The sequence below is a fragment of the Chiloscyllium punctatum genome, unplaced genomic scaffold (genome assembly GCF_047496795.1).
Source record: "Chiloscyllium punctatum isolate Juve2018m unplaced genomic scaffold, sChiPun1.3 scaffold_253, whole genome shotgun sequence".
NCBI lineage: Eukaryota > Metazoa > Chordata > Chondrichthyes > Orectolobiformes > Hemiscylliidae > Chiloscyllium > Chiloscyllium punctatum.
The window spans coordinates 162,501-164,280 of NW_027309987.1; the positions used below are offsets into that span (position 1 = coordinate 162,501).

Here is a 1,780-nt window from a genome sequence, read left to right on the forward strand (position 1 = left end):
TCTGGGACCGGTGACAGCCGTGCTGGCCCCACTGCCACGACACAGACGGACGCCAGGCCGCGCTCCCCGGCGGGGGGATGGCGTCGAGCCTGACGAACGGAATGTGCAGGGTGGGGGGGAAAGGCCAAGCGCTCCGACGCCGGAGGGCTCCGGAGTCTGAACTTAGGGGGACAAAGAGGACGGGTCCTCTGCGACACCCCAGCCGCGCTCTCGCCAGCCAAGGCGAGTGCGATTGATTGCCAAACGACCCTCAGACAGGCGTGGCCCCGGGAAGAACCCGGGGCCGCAAAGTGCGTTCAAAGTGTCGATGATCAATGTGTCCTGCAATTCACATTAATTCTCGCAGCTAGCTGCGTTCGTCATCGACGCACGAGCCGAGTGATCCACCGTCAAGAGTTGTCTGAGTTTGTTTTAGGTCTCTCCCTCGCCAGAGGAAAGCGACCCGGACCGCACATACGCTCCCCACCTTGAGCTACAGCCACCTGCACGCCGGCGTGCGGGCGGAGCAGGGTGGCGTGAAGCGATGGGGAGCACCATCCTGGTGCGGCCCGCAGAAACATACGTCTATTGGGGGGAGGAGGACAGGGCGCCCAAGAGGCGATGCGTGCCCCAACGCACCGCAGCGACGGAGGCAGGATCACCGCCACCATGTCGCCCGCCTAGTATCACGAGGCGTGCAGCAGCTTTGCCCTAGGAAAAGCAGAGGCGGGAACGGGCACCGGCCATCGGTTCGGCAGCGTCACTGACGCGTGCACGTGGCGGCGTGTCGGCGAGCGGACTTCCTGCGAGGAGGCGGGGGCGGCACTCGCCCGAGCAGACGCCCGCCCGGCCCAGCCACCGCCGAGGTGGACTGGGAGTCGCGGCAACGGCTCGTCATACTCGTTCCCACACTCACAGCGCAGCTTGCCCGCAAGCCACCGACCACCGATCGACGCCAGGCGCCCCGACCGAGAGCGGGATCGCTCGTTCGCCCTGCTGGCAGTTCGCTGGGGATCACTACTGCACGGAGCTCGGAGACCGACGGGCGGCAACTCGAGAGTCTTTAAACCACCACCCCCATCCCGCAAGTGCAAAGAGGCTGTATACGCACAGACGGGTGAGGGGAATAGGTACCCCGTCGGGTTTGAAGGGAGCGTGACTAGATAGCAACGATGTAAACCCAGCCGATTTGGGAGCGAAAGACCGGCGCCTGCATCACCGGCTTCGTTTCCCGTGGCTGGAGAGTACACCGAAACCCTCCGTCTGTCGCGAGCTCCCGACGACGCGGTGCCGCCAAGCAGCAGGGCCGGACCTGGTGTGGCTCCCCTCGTCGATCACAGACCGGTCGGCACTACTGACGAGACGGTGGAACGGGCTTCGCCCCTTGTGACGAAGGGTGATGCGAACCCGCCCGCCCGCGTGCGTTCGGGGTGGACTCGGCAAACGGAGATTTGAAATCGGAAAGTGTCCTCCTGCCCCGCGCAGGTAGGCGCCCAACAGTTGTGGGGGGTTTGGCGGTGACCACGGCTGCAGGGCCTGCTACCCCGACGAGCTCTCCTGCTGGCCCCGAAACCACCCTCGCGAGACAAGTTGAAACGGAAACGGGCGTACCCCCAAGCCGACGATCCTTTCTTATTTGTTACTTTTTTTTTCACTTGCTCGAGTTGTGGCGATTTGGCGGTGACCACGGCTGCAGGGCCTGCTACCCCGACGAGCTCTCCTGCTGGCCCCGAAACCACCCTCGCGAGACAAGTTGAAACGGAAACGGGCGTACCCCCAAGCCGACAGAGATCCTTTCTTA

At 64.3% G+C, this 1,780-nt stretch overlaps 1 non-coding gene across 1 annotated transcript; it reads right to left on the reverse strand.

Moving 5' to 3' along the window:
• Positions 1 to 244: 244 nt before the first annotated feature.
• Positions 245 to 398, reverse strand: LOC140472153 (5.8S ribosomal RNA). Its single transcript, XR_011957434.1, has one exon. It is a non-coding gene; the product is annotated as a 5.8S ribosomal RNA (ribosomal RNA).
• Positions 399 to 1,780: the final 1,382 nt, after the last annotated feature.